The sequence below is a fragment of the Petaurus breviceps genome, unplaced genomic scaffold (genome assembly GCF_028583685.1).
Source record: "Petaurus breviceps papuanus isolate PSGF00001 unplaced genomic scaffold, PetGlider_PUasm1.0 90639, whole genome shotgun sequence".
NCBI classification, from domain to species: domain Eukaryota; kingdom Metazoa; phylum Chordata; class Mammalia; order Diprotodontia; family Petauridae; genus Petaurus; species Petaurus breviceps.
In genome coordinates this window covers 6,675,480-6,693,637 of record NW_027187296.1, presented here as the reverse complement: position 1 = coordinate 6,693,637, position 18,158 = coordinate 6,675,480, and the positions used below count along the sequence as shown (strand labels likewise).

General features: G+C 37.2%; 1 protein-coding gene and 1 long non-coding RNA gene across 2 annotated transcripts in view; both read left to right on the top strand.

Annotated features, from left to right (window-relative positions):
* LOC138143438 (ecto-ADP-ribosyltransferase 5-like) overlaps positions 1-18,158 on the top strand; it is a 45,174-nt gene that overhangs the window by 5,985 nt on the left and 21,031 nt on the right. The window lies entirely within an intron of this gene.
* On the top strand, positions 8,318-15,216 carry LOC138143440 (uncharacterized). Its single transcript, XR_011163701.1, has 2 exons — positions 8,318-10,174; positions 12,420-15,216. It is a non-coding gene; the product is annotated as an uncharacterized lncRNA (long non-coding RNA).

Here is an 18,158-nt window from a genome sequence, read left to right as displayed (position 1 = left end):
TAGTTTTGTGTGTGTGTGTGTGTGGGTGTTAAGTGTCTGAGGCCGGAATCGAACTTGGGGCCTCCTGACTCCAGGGCCAGTGCTTTACTCACTGTGCCATCTAGCCCCCCTAGGAGATCCAGAATCTTAAGGAAGAAAATGCACCTTGAAAATTAGAATTGCACAAAATGAAGCCAGTGAAATTCTAAGAGATCAAGAAATGATTAAACAAAATATGAATAATGAAAAAAATAGAAGAGAAAGTGAAACATAAGAAAAACAGATTTGGAGAATAGATCAAGAAGAGAAAATATAAAAATAATTGAACTAACTGAAAGTTATGTTCAAAGAATGAATCTTGATACAAGAAATAATTAAAGAAAATTGTCCTGAAGTATTAGAACAAGGGGAGAAAGTAGAAAAAGAAAAAGTCCATCTATCACTTAAAAGAGATCCTATGAGGAAAACTCCTTGGAATATCATAGTCAAATTCCAAAATCCCCAGCTTGAGGAAAAACTATTAAAAGCATCAAGATTAAAGCAATTTAAATATGATGGTGCTACAATTAAAATTACAGAAGACCTAGCAGCAGCAACATTAAAGGACCACAGATCTTGGAATACAACATATCAAAGAGCAAAAGAACTGGGGCTCTGGTCAAAAACATCATACCCTGCAAAGTTAACTATTATCTTGAATGAAAAAAAAATGGACATTTGATAAACTCTCATATTTTCAAGACTTTATTAAATAAAAACCTGAACTTAATAGATGATTCAACATGCAAGAATCAACATAAATATGTGACATAACAAAGACTGATAATGAGGGATCCATAAGGACATACTGTTTACTTTTTATATATGTAAAATGTAATTTATATCTAAGATTCTTATTAATAATTGGGTAGTTCATAAGAAAGATTGGGGAAAACCTGGGCATGATATGAATCTTAAAAGTAAAACCATTTAGGAACAACTAAAAGGAGTAATTATTTTAAACAAATGACATGCAAGAGGAAGACTTGATACATAGGAATTAGATGGGGGGAGGGCTGGTAGTTCTGGTAACCTACTTTCATCGAGAATGGGTATAAGAGGGAACAATACACACACACACACACACACACACACACACATATATATTTAGAAGTATAGAAGTTTTCTAAATTCATAAATAAAATGGTAGGGACATAAGGAGGGGGAGAGAACAAGGGGGGATCTCTAGAGGGGAAGGTGAGAGAATAGGTAAATAGGGGTATAAAAGGGTGTTTAGATTTATGGGAATGGGAGGATAGGAGAGGGATCCTTGGAGGGGGGTAGGCAAGTCGTAGGAAGACAAGGTAGTGGGTAAAAGTAAAGTAGAGGAGGCAGGAGGGATAGGAAACAAGAGATATGAATGTATATACATAAAAACAAAGATCAGGAGTATAATAGGTTTGGGAATGTATATGTTTATAAATGTATGTATATATGTATATGTGTATGTATATATCTATAGCTATGGAGAAACATATCTGAACTTTATTGTAGCCTTGGGGGGGGCATGTGAAGGAAAAAAAGAACAAAATGCACAGCAGAGAACAAAAAAAACCTCACTAGGAAGCAAAGAAAAAATGGACAATTTTCAACACAAAAAGTATTATTTATCATATAAGCTTTCTTGAAATGAAAATTTATTGTTACCTATTTTGAATCCTCTCTTATTTTCTGCTATGCACATGACATTTTTATTTTTTCTAACTTTGTATTTAAGTTCCAATAATTAAGTTTATGATATGTTTTTGTTTCTTTTCTCTATTTTCTCTTTGTATTCTGGCGTTTGAGTCTAAAATAAAATTTTGGAAAAATAAATAAATAATAGAACAAAGATTATAGTAAGTACTGAAAATTAGGCAAATACTACAGGTTTATACTGGCTGAGTATTTTAGGTGTTCAGTTTGGTTTTGGACAAGTAAGGGTTAATTTGAATCTACCATATCATAGCCGTCTGGCATTATTAGTTACACAACTATTTTGCATTGTCAGCTTCTGTTTCTAAATGTAAACTGGTCAAATTACTATTTTAATAACTCTTGAAATGTAAGAATTCATCTTATTTGTCTTTTGATAAATTGCAGTCATGTTGTCACATGAAAGTGTTATCTGCTTATCTGTTTCTGTAGTACAATTTAAGTGATATCTTTCTTTTAAGACCATTGTGGAGGGATGACTAGGTGGCGCAGTGAATAGAGTACTGGTCCTGGAATCAGGAGGACCTGAGTTCAAATCTGGGTTCATACACTTAACACTTACTAGCTGTGTGATCTTGGGCAAGTCACTTAACCCCAATTGCCTTGCCTTCCCCCTCTAATAAAGCAAAAAAAAAAAAAAAGACCCTTATGCAAAATTGCTAGATATAGTTTTTGCAGTAGCCAATTTCTAAGAGCTTTTGCCAAGTTTCCAATAAGTAATTCCATATTAGATAAGTTTGACTCTGAAAATTTCGGGATACAATTTCCTTTTTGAATAATACAAAGTACTCTACTTACTCACCTATCTAAGAAAATTTCCTTCAAATTTACTTTTCACTTACTACATTAGTACAAGCATTACTTAAATATATTAAAATAAAATCATTGTTGAATTTACCCAACCTCCCTCCCACCCCTGAAAAAGAGAAAAACCTAGAATTGAACCCCAAAATAAGCAAGCAAAATTATCTCTATGTGACTTAATACATGGTAAGAACCTGGCATAGGGTGCTTTAATGGTGTGTGGGTTCAGTTTTATTGATGGTCAAATCACTACTTCTTGATATACAGTGACTCTATAGAGAACATTGATGCTATTAAAGCACAAAGCCTGTACATAACAAGGATAATACCCTTTGATGATGAGCCCAAGCTTTTACTTAGTTAAAAATAAGTATTACTTTAACCTTTAGAATTATGAAGAACAGATAAAAACTTTAGTCTGGGAATCTCATTCCTAGGTGTGGAGTCAAGAACATGAAGGCTGAGTTTCAGTTTCCTACTTTTCAAATAACAGAGAATTAGTTATACAAATGTAAATTTAAATGATCTGGAGAAGGAAATGGAAAACCACTTTTGTATCTTTGCCAAGAAAATTCCAAATGGGTTCACAAAGCATCTGACACAATTGTGTGATGTATAAAAAGCTTGAGAAACATAGTTTCTGGGTAATTAGTCATTTTATTAATCATGCTAGCATATGATTAATAAAATGAGTCAGTGCCACTCTCAAATGCCTAAAACCCCTTATGAAACCCACCCAGTGCTTATATGCCCCTGGAAGGTTGGGTGTTCCTGAGACTGGCAATCAACTCTGATTGGTTAGCAAGTTATAAGAGAATGAATATTATAATGAGAGATGGGTCTATTCTAATGAGGGGATGTAATGGAAATGCAAATTTAAAGATCTTCCCTGCCCCTAGCCTAAAGTGCACCTGGAGCCTGGGGTGGGAGGCTTGTTTTTCAGTTGATACTTTTTGATTGGCCAGTGGGTCCAAAATGTTGTTACATTCTCTGAGCCAGGAGAAGGCTATATAAGCCCTGATGTGTAGCTTTGTTTTGGGGGCTCACTTTGAGAAGTGTTCTGTGATTTGATCTGTATTCTGGGAAGCCATTGTCCAGGGCCCCCCCGGCTTTGAAAAACCCAGATGTGGAAACCCAGATGTTGACTGGGTATGGATGTAATGGTTGGACAGTTTGGAAATCTATCTACTTGATCTGTTTCTGTCTTGATAATTCTGCCTGTATACTTTGAAGTTTGGGGTGCTGACCTTTTTCCCCTGAACAAGGTAAACGATATATGTCTGACTGATTAAAGTAAGCTTGTTAACCCATTTTGAGTTGCTTTCCTTTATCAAAGCAGATCCAAGAACCTGTGGTAGCAGCAAACCCTGAGGACATGCTTGGGGTGCTTGCTGCTACAGGGGAGAATGTGACTTTGATTATGTGATTTACTTCCAGACTATCCCTAACCTTGAGGTATCTATACAAAGAATGTACCTCCTGGCCAAGCTTGAGGAGAACACAATGGCCTGAATTCACCCTAGATTAAATTCTTTGTAAATTTCTCAAATTGATTAGGGGAACAACTCTACCTGGATAAGATGGTCTAGGTGGCCTAAGTTTTTGGGCAAGGACAGAGATTTCCTTTTAAAAAGGAATAACCCTGGATCTCCCCAATAATTGGTTATTTAATAATAATCATTTCTCTCAACTGAAACAACTCAACAACAACAAATTTAAATACTGGTGAGTAGATTCTTTTGACTCCCCAAATTACCAAGAAAAAATAATGTATCAGCAAACCTAAACATTTTTCTCTTAATCTTGATTGAAAGCATTTGTTATAACTCTTGTAGTAATTCCTTAAGACAATCTCTGTTTCATATACACAGTATTTACTAGTGTCTGCTTATCAAATACAAGGATTTTTAATGCTATAATACCAATTATATAAGATATGATAGTCTTATAGGTCAAGATGGTAACAGAAACTCCATTTCTGGTCTTTCCTAGTAGGTTAACTTTTTAACTCACGGCTACATTTGAAACATCACAACCTACTAAAATTGCTATTCACAGTTTAATATAGATAGAATTCAGAAAATGAGGGATTATGTATTTCAGAAGTGGTACTAGATGATAAGGAAGAAAATATTAACTAAAAAATGAAATATTTTGCATTACATAAGTAGTTGGACTTCATTTTCAAAACCATTAAATTCCACAATTCATGGTTTTTGCTCTCACAGTAGGTATTTTCAATCATATTCTGGTAATACCCAGAACAATTAAATATTTCTCATTTGGTTTAACTTAAGAGATTTTAATAGTTTATATCATATTCAAATCTATAATTGTTTCTAAAATTGAAATTAGCTTGATTTTGAAAATCCTTTTAAAACCCTACCCTGGTCCCTTTTCTACATAGTAGCATCTGCAAGACATAGGATTCTATTACAAATAAAATGTTTTACAGAAAAAAGTTTATTGACTATGAAATTGCACATTAAATATCCTACCCATATTTATTTTCTTCAAAAGAAACTTTATTCCCTTTTGCTGAAAGCCCATCATTTTTCATTGATGGTCAAGGTGAATTTTTATGGATTATTTAAGCAAACATTCAATCATCAAGCATTTATTAAATGCCTACTGTGTGATAGGTACTCAGAATACAAAGACAAAACTGAAGTGGTGACCTCAAGTAACTTAAATTTAAAATTAAATTCCCAGGATAGAATAAGTGAGTGTGTGTGTATGTGCGTTTATGTATATAGAAAATTGATGCAGGATATTTGGAGAGGAGACCATTTGCAACTGAGAGAGGAAGCAGGAACCATGTCATTTGGAAGTACTTAAGCTGAGTCCATTTATTTTTAATGACCTAGGTGAAGAATCTTAGATAGAAGCAAAGGTCAAGTTTTTCCCCTTGATCCTGCCTCAGCTGGTCAGGGACTCAGGTACCCCATTCTCCAGGCTTCCCAAGAGTCATTTACCATCAAGGTAGAGCAGTGCTTCTCTAGGAAGGCCAGTAGGCCTCCAGTCTATGCCAGAGTAGGACATTCTGCTCATCTCACAGCACATCCCTTCAGTAGCCATTCCGAACGTGATGTCTACCTTCATCCCTCTGTCAATGGAAGTAGCTGAGATGAGTGACTGTGGTGGATCTCTATGGCCAGCCCCAGGTTCTGTGTGTGGTAAGCTGTGGTGCCCTCCTGGTTCTGGAGCACAGCATGATTCACTAGCCTGATGACCTTTGCCTCCTTCCTATCCATATACCATCAGGGTAAAGATAAGCCCATTGACCAGGCCCACGTCCACACAGAGATCTAGGAACCAGTTTCCCGTGTACGTGGATGGAACCATCGGGTTGTTTCTAAAGTCCCATGATGGCAGACAAAATTGCCACACTGAGGTCACAGGCCAGGGCCAGTTTGAGCCTCCCACCAGGATGCACCATTAGATACACCAAACATGGCATTCTGGTTCACCAGACTCCTGAGCCTGAGCACAAAGGCAACCACCTCAGTTTCACTTATTTCACTCTTACTTATTTGCTCCCATGCCTCCAAATCAAAGAGCCCCTTCACTGCCCCCCTTAAAGTGAATACTTGGATACATCCAAACACCCAACAAACAACTCTGATATACAGTCTGTTCATCAGGTTCTCAGAAATACCTTCATGGTTTTCCCTACACAGGGTCCATGTCCAGGGCCTAAGCACTGACCCAGGAGGCCCAACCCCCTGCAGGCATGAAGACCACAGCCAGTGCCCTCCCCCAGGGGCAGCATTCTCAGCAAGGCTACAGAAATCTCTAGTCCTCTCTTCTTGGAAAGGGACATTCCTATGGGTTGGGGCACCCTTGAGTTGATTCTCAAAGGAAACTAGGCATGCTAACAGATTGAGGTAGGAGGGGGGTATGGAAATTCCAGATATTGGGCACATACAAATGATGAGATAAGCAATAGTTTGTGCAAAGGTGCAGAGATAAGAAATAGAGTCATGGATTAGGAACAATAAAAAGGTCAGTTTCATTAGACAGTAGACTGCATGAAGAGGAAGAATGTGTAATAAGTTTTCAAGAGTAGGTTGGGGCTGGGATGTGAAGGGTTTTAAATGACAAATAGAAGTGTTTATACTTCATACTAAAGGCAATATGGACCCATTAGAGTTTATTGAGTAACAAGAATAGTTAACATTTTTAATAACACTTTAGATTTTCCAAAGCACTTTACAAATATATCAATTTACCCTTACAACATCTCTTAGAGGTAGGTGTTATTATTTTCTCCATTTTATGGATGAAGAAACTGAGGCCCATGAAGGTTAAGTGGATTGCCCACCATTACACATCTAGTAACTATATGAGGCAGTATTTGGTCTCAGGTCTTCTTGATTTCAAGTGAAAGAAATGATTATTTCTCTCTTATATTAATAACCAATCAATGGTGGGGCAGAGAGCAATCCAGACTTTTTCCCCTTCATTCAAAGTCCAACATCTCAATGGCATGTCAGACCCTACCGAAAGAATTTACCTCACCCAAACTATCTTATCTAAGTATAATTCTTACGCCACCATTGTTCACTGTACATTGACTAGGTAAAGAATAGATTCTTTTGTTTTGATTGCCCTAGGTGGGAGTAATATGACTTGAGATGAGTCTTTCTTTGTCCATGAGTACCATGAACAAAGACACATCTCAAGCCCCTGATTAAAATAATCCCACCTCTCCTTATAATATTCATTCTCTCATTAATTGTTAACCAATCAGTTGATTTCCACCTGTTAGGATCATTCAGTCTTCCAAGAGTGTATAAGCACTGAATGACCTCCATGATTCCTCTTTGATTTATGAGGGAAAGCTATATGACCATCATTTTATTAATTATCTATTATTCACAATTAATAAAATTGATTGCCAATTACCCAGAAATTATATTTCTTTGACTTTCCATATGTCACATAAGTCCAGCTCTAAAAACCAGTGTACCACTTAGCTGCCTAAAGTAGGGAGAATGACATGACTAAATAGGCATTAAAAAAAAATAATTTCAACAGCTGTGTAGAAAATACTTTGAAGTGCAACAAGATTTATGGATAGATTGTTATTGAGTGTGCAGTGATTTCCTTTGGGTTTTGAAGTACTATATATTCCAATTTCTCTTTCACTTCCCACTGCTGTACAGTGGGAAAAAGTACTGACTCTAGAATAAAAGTGAGATGAGAGAAGGCTAGAAAGTTTGACAAGCATATACAGTTGTTAACTATACTCAGAAAATAGCTTGCCTCTTCCACAGGAAGTTGAGGTATAATTTTGAGCTTTCTCATGATTGTTATTGTTCTGTCAGGGTTGATACTTATGACCTCTTTTGGGGTTTTCTTGGCAAAGATGCTAGAGTGGTTTGCCATTTCTTCCTCCAATTCATTTTATAGATGAGGAATTAAGATAAACAGGATTAATTCAGTTTCCCAGGGTCACAACCCCTAAGTGTCTGAGGTCAGGCTGTTTTTTCCTGATTCCAGGGTTGCTCTATCCACTGGGTCACCCAGCTGAGTATCAAGCAATCAACAGAGTGAGCTGATTATCAAATCTTACAGAAAATATCCTTTTATTTAAGATTGTTTCTTTAAATAAAATTGTTTACTTAAAAATTGTTCTGTGAAATTTGGATTCAATCAAAAGGTCATATGCCCTGATCAATTTTGATTTCACAGATTTTTATATTCTTGTACATGTGGACAAGTAGCTACAATGTTGTTAAATTTGGATTTATATTGGGTTTGATAAATTAATTGGAGAAATTATTATTCACAGAATAGTTCATCTATGCTTTGAATGGTAATTGTTCATGCTACACATCTGTAGTTGTGAAAGCTAAAATAACTACTCTGTACTGCTCTCAGAATACAAGTGGTCTAGACTACCAAGACTGGCAGATGAATGGAACAGTTTTTTTCATGTAGCTGATTTAAAGATGCATTTAACTAGGTTAGTGTTAACTGGCAATAAGTTTTATTCCGATGATATTATTTTGCATTGATGTTATGTTTATGAGTTTCTTGCATTGTAATTTGGGGAACTCCTTGTCACAAGTGCTGTTGATTTGGGGGTGGTGCCTAGAGTGGGAGGCATTGGTATCATTGGGAGGTCAGCTACTCTTTGATGTAGTACTTGATTTTAGAGCTTTGAGCTAATAATTAGAGACTTGTCTAGAAAGAAGAGAGTTCTTCTTGTTAAAGACTATCTGAAGTATTCGAGTGAGTCAAGAGTTACTCGGCGTTTGGTGAAAGTACAAGGGGCCTCAGACTGCAGTGAGAAATTCTGAGAGAACTTGCCAGCTGCTCTGAATTTTCCACCACCAGATCATAAAATCTTAGCAATTCAGGAAAGAAGATGCTATAGGGCAGTGTATGTAAATGAGAGCCGCGTGAAGACTGTTGTTGTTGCTGTTTGTCCGTCTTTCTCAAAAAGGACCAAGGCTCAGGAATTTGAGGCCATAGTCTGCAAGTGAATAGGATTTAAGGGAGGAAGGGCTGTGCTCCTCTGTACCCCTCTGGGTCAGGGATGACTGGAGACAGCCCAGTGTGTGAATTCAAACCAGAGACTAGAGATAACTAAGACACTGGCTCCAAGAGAAACTAGGGTTCCCTTTCCCCCAAAATAAACACACAAGCAGTCACAGACAAATGTGCAGGTAATTTCAATGTTTTCATATGTGATATAGAAATCAATTATATGGTAAATGGTCTGACCACTGATTATTATAGACTCTGTAGTAACTCCCTGGAAACATTGACTCAATTGGTGTATATCAGGGTTACATCTTTGAATCAACTTTGGATATAGCCCAAAGTTTAAAAGATTTCCCTTTTGCCCCAGGGATCACTATACAAAACACTGAGCTAGCCAGGTCAGTGTTAACCAATTACCAGGACCTTTATGGGTTTGAAAGCAATCATTCTTTGAGGGATAATTTTCAGTGAAGTTTCACCATTCTGAAAAATCAAATCTAGAGTGGCTTCAGCATCCACTAGACCTAAGTTTAGAGGTCACCTGACTTTACAGGAATCTGGGACTTAGAGCAATGGAGTCCCTCTCCAGGGCCACCTCAGTACACTATATGCCAAATAAGGATACAACATCGTTCCTGGCCTTGCATTGGACACCCACATGTTTCTGTGTCCTTTGTCTCCAAGATAGATTCGTGCACTTAGGTTGTGGACCAGCTTCCCTACCAATGACAGTGAAGGCCAGTTAGGGGATTGGGTTTCTGCATTAGAAGATTATATAACCGTGGGCTTGCTTCTACCTGTTGCTCTCTCCCTGGCAGACGCCATTTGAGCAACAGGGGCAGAGGGCTCTTTCTCATGAGAAAGAATAAATCAACTTTTCTCTTCTTTCCTAAGCAGTCTCCGAACTCATTTACTGTGCTGGGTTGCACACAGATTTGAAGATTCCACTAAGATTTTAACCAGGCTTCTTTTTGAGGGATTATCAGAGCCCCGTCATCTATCTGACTGGTAGGATGTCCCATCGGACATTATCTGGCATCCCTTGGAGTGGTGACTTGTTGGTCCCAAGGGTCCATAGAGTGGAATTCCGAGGAGGAACTGTTTTCTAAGCTAGAGAATTCCTGGAATGGCCATCCCCATCATGAGGAAGGTTGGAGGTCATGTAAGTTCTGTGCAGAGGCCCCGGGGGAGGAACTGTGGGTCACCAATCTGTTGGTGAAGTCAATTGAGTTTGGCTAGGAATTAGGGGAGACCTGGAGGTTTTTCCTGGGGGGACGCTGATGGGCAATCCCTGATGAGGGCCTTTCAGAATTCATGCTTGACCAGGAAATTGACACAGTTTGGTAAGATCTTGAATCCGAGAGGAGGGGGTCAGCTGACCAGCCTTCTCACCTGCCCTTTGGTCAAGGAAAATCTCTGCTTTAACCCACAAGCAGCTAGTTAATTGGGAATGGACTTCATTGGGATGTTCCCTTCAATTGCCCCTGATAACCACCCTTAGGAGATAAGTTTGCTTTTGTTTCTTCTGTGTGTGTGTGTGTGTGTGTGTGTGTGTGTGTGTGTGTGTGTGTGTGTGTGTGTGTGTGTAGAAGAGATCTTGCTTTTTTAATCTGAATTTGTGGTTATTACATGGCATAAGCAAAAGTTAACATTTGTAATTGAATGTATAAGTAAAAGATTTAGATTCCTGAAGTATCTCACTCTTCCAGACTGAGTATAACTAGGGAAGAATAAACAAACTTTGCAAGGACATAAATCCATCAGCTCGTGGGGTTTAGCCATTAACCTCTTTGCTTTGTCTAAGCAGAACAGCTATGTTAGTAAAAGTATAATAACTTAGGAGCTATCTTGTTTTATGGTTAAAAGTGTAAAGGAAAGCTGAATAAGCTGGATAATGGGTTTGAGAGATTTGGAAGGATAAATAAAGGTTTGACTAGAAATGTGAAAGGAAGATAAGATTTGGGGACAAATGGGGACTTATCCAAGCCCCTCCTACCTCTAGATAGTGGTCTGGATACCTTTGTATCAAATGGTTTAAATATGTTGAGAAGAGTGTAAGTATTTAGGAAGGTAGAAAGATTTGTAAGTCAATTTTATAATTAATAGTTCAATCAAATTTGAGAAGGAAAGGAAATAAGGATACAAATGCAAAATTGAATCATTATCCCATGGACTGACGTTGGGATTATAGTTACTATAGTAAAGGTATATCTGTGTATATGTGTGGAATGGGGTCCCAGTGTATTTCAGTGATGGAAGATCAATTGGGTATTAATGCAGTTGACTGAATTGATTGTTGGGATTAAATCAGAGACATTTTTAGTTGAGAGAAAAGAAATTTTAGTATGAGCTCAGATTAAGCATAATTATACGAAGATAGAGAAGTTGGAAAATAGATACACATCTATTAGAGCAATAATTTATAATCCTGATGGGAGATTTGATTTTTATGAACAAGAATAAATATAGAAATGAATACAGGTTGTTTGAGGCTCACTTTAAAGATGTTCCTTAACCAATGTGAGATTATAATCATATCTTAAACTGATTGTTGGTGCTTGTTATTGAAGATCTGATGGGACTGTTAACTGACTGTTTCTTTGAGTTCAACTCCAGATATGAGTATTAAGAAAGGATACCCAAGCTATCTGAGCCACTGATCCATGATGCCAGATACTATGAAGTACAGGTATGGAAGGCTTGTGAAGTATGGGTATGGAGGGTCAGGGGAACGACTGTTCCACATGAACTGAGGTAGGATTCTTCTGACTTGATTTACCTGTAAGCACCTGGCAGACTTTAAGCTTGGCTCAATGTAGATCACAGTTTGGTATAAATTTTGCTTGAAATTGACGTTCTGAAGTTTGGGAAATATGGTTTCCTCATTACAGTTTTGTCCCTATTCTTGGTGGCAAGTTTCAATAATCAAAAGTTTTGAAAACACAACAACAAATCTATTAAATACTTGATTCAGGAACATCTTAAGTTACTATTAAGATAAAGGTATTAGGCTTAGGGTTTAGTATAGGTATTCCTGTATGAGTCAGGGTCCTTTACTTCTTTGTAATAATATGAGGACAAGTAGGTCAAGGGTTTGTGGGAATATTATTCTGTTATTTAGCTGGTATCACACTTGTCTCAACTTTGTTATAAGAGGTCATTTTTAAGAGGAGGATAATTTTTGGACTATTTGGTAAAAATTTTAATTGTTTTAATTGTAAGCTTAATGTAAATCCTTTAGTGAAATCCCATTCTCCTGGTGGAGGAATTAATGGATTAATGCATAATATAGGAAACTAGTTTTAATGTGTGATCGTGACAATTGGCCAGGACTCCAATTTTAATTTAGTAAGAATGGTAAGGGTGCTGGAGTAATCATTTAAATTGGTACAAGGTTCCTTTTGTAGGTAAATGAATGGAAGAAGGCAGAAGAAAGAGAGGCTAGGATGCAGGACTGAAGATGGATGACCCTAAGTGACCAGAGGACTTCCTCAGATATGGACAGCAGTGTGAAAAGAGACTTTTGGACTTTAAAAGGACAATTGTTTGTTATTGTTTTATTTTGAATCTCTGTATCTGCACTCACAGAGGAGACTGCCCCCTTGTATGTTGTCAATTCGTCCAGGGTAATTAGAATTAAGAAAAGTCGGGAAACTTCAAAAGGTATAAAAGAACAGGGGGGATGTGTGAGGGATAATTTGCAGTGAAGTTTCCCCATTCTGAAAAATCAAATCTAGAGTGGCTTCAGCATCTACCAGGCCTAAGTTTAGAGGTCATCTGACCTTACAGGAATCTGGGACTTAGAGCAATGGAGACACTTCACAGTGCCACCTCAGCACAAGATAAGCCAAATAAGGATAAAACAGCGTCCCTGGCCTTGCATTGGACACCCACATGTTTCCATGTCCTTTGTCTCCAAGATAGATTCCCGAACTTAGGTTGTGGGCTGGCCTCCCTGCCAATGAGAGTGAAGGCCAGTTGGGTTGGGTTTCTGCATTAGAAGGTTATATAACCATGGGCTTCTACCTGTTGCTCTCTCCCTGGCAGATGCCATTTAAGCAACAGGGGCAGAGGGCCCTTTCTCATGAGAAAGAATAAATAAACTTTTCTCTACTTTCCTAAGCAGTCTCTGAACCCATTTACTATGCTGTTGCACACAATTCTATGTGAAAAAACCTGAAACTTTTTTTCGTATATCTGAGATTTATTTTATTCTCATTTGTCTCTTGGATACTACTTAATCATTTTAAATTGTATTGTTTATTTATTAGGACTCTTTTCTTATTAAATTTTAAATTCTAAATTTTCTTCTTTCCTCCCAAACCACTGAAAAAAACAAGCAAGATGATTTCAGTTAAACATGAGAAATCATGAAAAAAAATATTTCCATATTAGTCATATAACAAAATAAAAAAAATTATACTTCAATTTGCACTCAGAGTTCATCAATTCTTTCTCTGGAGGTGGATAATATTTTTCCATCATGAGTCCTTCAGAATTTACTTTGTTTCATTGTATCATCAAAGCAGCCAAGTCTTTCACTGTTAATCATCATTGCATCACTGTTACTATGCACAAAGATTTTCCAGTTCTCACTTCATTTTGCATCAGTTCATATACTTTTTGTCATGTTTTTCTCAAACCATCCCCCGTCATTTCTTATAGCACAATAGTACTCCCTCACAATCACATGCTAAGGTTTGTCCAGCCATACCCAATTGATAAATATCCCCTCAATTTCCAATTCCAATTTGCCACCAGAGAAAATGTTTTTGTATACATACTGCCAAAAATGTTTTTGTATACATAATTCCTTTTCCTTTGATCTCTTTGGGTTACATACCTATTGGACATATTGCTGGGTCAAAAGATTTGCACAGTTTTATAGCCCTTTGGCCATAGTTCTAAATTGTTCTCCAGAATGGTTGGACCAGTTCATAACTTTACCAACAATTTGTTAACATACCTATTTTCCCTTATCACCTATAGCATTTCTCATTTCTGATAGGTACAAGGTGTTCTTCAGAATTGTTTTAATTTGCATTTCTCTAATCAAGAATGACTGAGAGCATTTTTTATATGACTATAGATAGCTTTGAATTCATCTTCTGAAAATTGCCTGTTCATATCCTTTTACCCTTTATCTTCTGGGGAATATCGAGTCCTTTATTTTAACAAAGCCACAATCACTGTCTCAGGTAGGGGCTGCCATAAGGCAGAAGTTTGTGCCATCCTTAATTGACACTTGAAGAAGCAATCAGATCTTTACTGAATCTTTTGAAGAAATATCTGAATTTATTCCTCCCTCTCCTTGGTCTTCAACCAGGTAGCTATCCCCTTGTAATAAAGATTACAAATGAAAGAGAAAAAGCAATTCAAGGGAACTAAAAAATATATTTTCTGAAGAGGTTACCTATAAAGAGGGTTAGGGTTGCTCTGGAGACCCTAAAATACCAACATGCTGGGTCCTGCCAAACGAATTTGACTCAAGTCTTCTCAGCCAAAGAAAAGTAAAGTTTATTAAAAGTTTGCTTGTATTAGACACAGAGATAAGTCTGTATTAGGTCATTCTATGGAGCTCTCATCCACATGGGGGCAAGATGGGATCTTATATACAGAAAGTTGTGGGAGGAATATAGGGGTGGTCTAGAGGAGAAGTTTGGGGAGGGTCTTCAGGAGGAGTTAATAAGGTCAATGAGTGATTAAGGGTGGGAAGTTGCTGGAGGTTACCTGGAGATTACAGACAATGATGGGCTAGGCCAGTTCCAAGGTAGATTGATATTTTGATAGGTTCAAGAGTGGGAAGTCTAGTAACAGGTTTGGACACAGCCATAATGTAAGGTTGATGGCCTCATGCAAATGCCTCATCAAATGGGATGATTTAATCAGAGTTCAAGGGGAGTTCCCAGAGCCTATACTTCAAAGATTGAAGGAGAGCTCAAGGTAGCTCACAGAGTCCATACCTCATCATTTCCCAAACTTGGCACTATTCTGGACACAATATCTCCCACCCCTGTAGTGAAATGGGGAAGGAGCATTTTTAAGCTTTTCTTTTATGCCAAGTTTGGTCAATTATATGGCATTCACTTTTGTTTTCCTTTCTATTTACATTGTTGTGTTCATTGTGATTGTGTAAATTGTTTTCCTGGTTCTACTTGCTATACTCTGCACTAATAAACAAAGGTCATCCTCTACTCTGAATTCTTCCTATTTGTCACGAATCCTGATTCCTTTAGCTATTCCCCAATCAAGGCAACTACTTTGTTTCCAGTTCTTTGCTTCCACAAAAAGTTCTATTATGAATATTTTGCTATATAGACAATATTAGTGAATAATGAATATTTAACTAAATAATACACATCTACTATGCCCCAGTTACTGTGCTAAGCTCTGAGGATATAAAATACAAAGAGGCAAAAGATAGTCCCAAAAAGATAGCTCAAGGAGCTCACAATCTGATGGGAGCCAAAAAGCAAACAAACAAACTATATACAGGAGGAGTAGAAAATACTTAACAGAGGGAAGGCACTAAGCATTCAGAGATATTGAGAAGGCTTTCTGTAGAAGATGGGATTTTTGTTGAGACTTAAAAGAAGCCAAGGAAGCCAGTAGGAATAGCATTCCAGCTAGAGAAAATGCCCAAGCTAAGAATTTTTTTCTCAATTTCTAATCACAGAATTTTTTAACTTGCTGAAAGCTTTTGGAAAGACCTTGTATACATTTAATAAACACTAAGGATAAATATTTCTACTAATTGTTATTTATTGTTAACACTGATATTGCTGAATGATTTATGATCAGTGGTCTAGGACAGACCCCTTTCACTCACAATTACTAGGAAAAAGCTGTTTGCTTGGGTAGATGATTTCCTAAAGCACAGAGCTAAACCCAAGACCAGGCATTGAGAAATGAATTTTCTGCAGGAACAAACAACTGACCTTTAGCAACTCCTATGAGCACCATATGTCACTCACCCCAAAGCTAATATACTTACCCATTTCTTTTCTGCCAAAGAATGCTTTTGACTGACTGTATATGCTAAGAGAGCCTGAAAAGTCATCAAAATCCAGTCTTTATCCTAAGAAAGTGAAGTTGCTATCAGGAAGCAACAGCCTTCCTTATACAATGAAACAACCATAACTCCAGAGGGCTGCTGATGAGACATGCTTCCCAGATGTTGACAGATACATAACAGACTCAAGATGCAGAATTAGATATATGTTTTTGGACATAGTCAATGTCAAATTTATTTTGCTTGACTATGAGTATTTGTTACAAGAACTTTGTTGTTGTTTTTCAAATGTGGGGGAGAAATAGGAGCATAAGAATAAATAGTGATAGATTAGCAAAAGAAAGAGAGAAAGAAAGGAAGAAAGGAAGGAAGGAAGGAAGGAAGGAAAAAAAAAGAAAGAGAAGAGAATCATTGAGATATCTTTATTTTTTAAAATGCAGAGGAAGAGAATTGAAGGATAGCCCAACAGAGGCACAGACAAGTAGGAAAGCTTGGAGAGCTGCAGGTATTCTCCAGTTTAGTGACACTGCCATCCTTGCTATTCTTTGTCCAAAGACACTCCATCTCCCCACTCCCTGAATTGTCCTTGGCTATCCCTCATGCATGGAATGTTGTCCCTCCTTTTGTTCATCTCCTGGCTTTCCTGTCTTCCTTTAAGTCTAAGCTAAAATTCAACAACAGGTCTTTCTAAATCCTCTTAAAGCTGATTGTTGTTCAGTGGTTCAGCTGTGTCTTCTTTTCTTGCCAAAGATGCTGGAGACAGGGCATCTAGGTGGCACAGTGAATAGAGCACCGGCCCTGCAGTCAGGAGGACCTGAGTTCAAATCCGGCCTCAGACACTTAACACTTACTAGCCTTGTGACCTTGGGCAAGTCATTTAGCCCCAAGTGCCCTGCCTTTCCCCCTTCAAAAAGCAAAAGAATAAAAATAGATGCTGGAGTTGTTTGCAACTTCGTTCTCCAGTGTGGCCCCATTTTATAGACGAGGAATTGAGGCAAATAGGGTGTAAGTGACTTGCTCAGGATCACAAAGCCAGTGGATGTCTGGGTCTAGGATTGAGTTCAAATCTTCCTGACTCCAGGAAAAACCTGAAAGCTCTTTTTTTTCTTTTTTAAATTAAAATATATTTTCAATGGACAGAATTCATTTTCTCTCTCTTTTGATTGTCCCCCTACTAGAGAAAAAGAAATTCAAAATCAACATAATCAATAAACAAAATCAAAATCAAGTATTTTTTCAATTTTGTTTTTTATGTATGTGTGTGTGCATGTGCATGTGTGTGTGTGTGAGTGACTTTTCCCAAGCTATCTAGAATAGCTATTAGTGGTAAATAGGGTTTTTACCAAATAATACCTACTCAATTATAAAAAAGGAGGTTGTGGTACACACACACATACACACACACAAACACACACTTATATAAACACAGATAAAAAACAAAAGATGCATTTTTTTTACTTATGTTCCTTAAGGTTTACATCAGAATTTTGGGGTAACATTACTGGCTTTCTAGAGATACTTCAGAAAATATCACTTCTCCAGCAGCTATGAACCCCTTCTCCATGAAGATCTACTTATGTGGTTTATAAATAAATACAATAAGTGGAATCCTTTCTGAACATTTTGTTTAGGATTTGAATTCCAGCTTTTAGATACCTGTCTAGACATTTTGGAGCAGTTAAGATATTTCAAAAGTCATGAAATAGTACAAACCTGTTGACTCAGCATTATCACTATTAGATTTTTATGACCAAAGAATAAATAAAGAGGACAAACTATTCATCTGTACAGAGATATTTACAGTAGCTGTTTTTGTTGTAGCAAACAGCTAGAAACAAAGTGATATTATATATGTAGCAATATTTTATATTTATATAGTCATTTCCAAATTGAATATTTTATTTTTTCCCCAAACTTTTATTATTTTTTTTAAAAGTAATTTGTTTGTTTCCTTTTAGTTTACAGTATTCAATTCCACAATTCCTTGAGTTTCACATTTTGTCCCCCTCCCTCCCCCCCCCACCATGGCAGCATATAGTCAGGTATAGGATCTGTAAATATTTTCACATTATACATTAGTCAGGTTATAAAGACTGATTGTATCAGCTGGAATGAAAAATGGTAAAAAGGGCAT